Raw genomic sequence first — 353 nt, 5'->3', positions numbered from 1 at the left:
CTCTCTCTCTCTCTCTCTCTCTCTCTCTCCCTCCTCAGGCTAAAATGACTTATTTGCTTTAATGAAAGTCCGGCTTTTCCACAAGATGCAAAGCACATTGCTCAGTAAATGACCCGCTTAGATTACTTTGGGCCAGTCAGCATTGGCCACCATGATTAGTTATATGCTCTGGGTTCACATTAGGGCTGGGCGATATGGAGAAAATCAAATATCACAGTATTTGTATACAAATAACTCTATTAATACTGCAACAACATTGTAGTGTTGACTATTGGTGCTTTCACAAAATATTTTACACAATGAGACTTTTGATAAATAATCAATAGTGATGTGGATATAATGACTAAGTGGGT

At 38.0% G+C, this 353-nt stretch overlaps 1 protein-coding gene across 8 annotated transcripts in view; it reads left to right on the top strand.

Annotated features, from left to right (window-relative positions):
* Positions 1-353, top strand: part of septin6 (septin 6) — a 33,620-nt gene that overhangs the window by 1,851 nt on the left and 31,416 nt on the right. The window lies entirely within an intron of this gene.

Source organism: Etheostoma spectabile, chromosome 10 (genome assembly GCF_008692095.1).
Source record: "Etheostoma spectabile isolate EspeVRDwgs_2016 chromosome 10, UIUC_Espe_1.0, whole genome shotgun sequence".
Classification (NCBI taxonomy): domain Eukaryota; kingdom Metazoa; phylum Chordata; class Actinopteri; order Perciformes; family Percidae; genus Etheostoma; species Etheostoma spectabile.
Note: the sequence above shows the minus strand (reverse complement) of the source record. Positions and strands in the feature narration are given on the sequence as shown.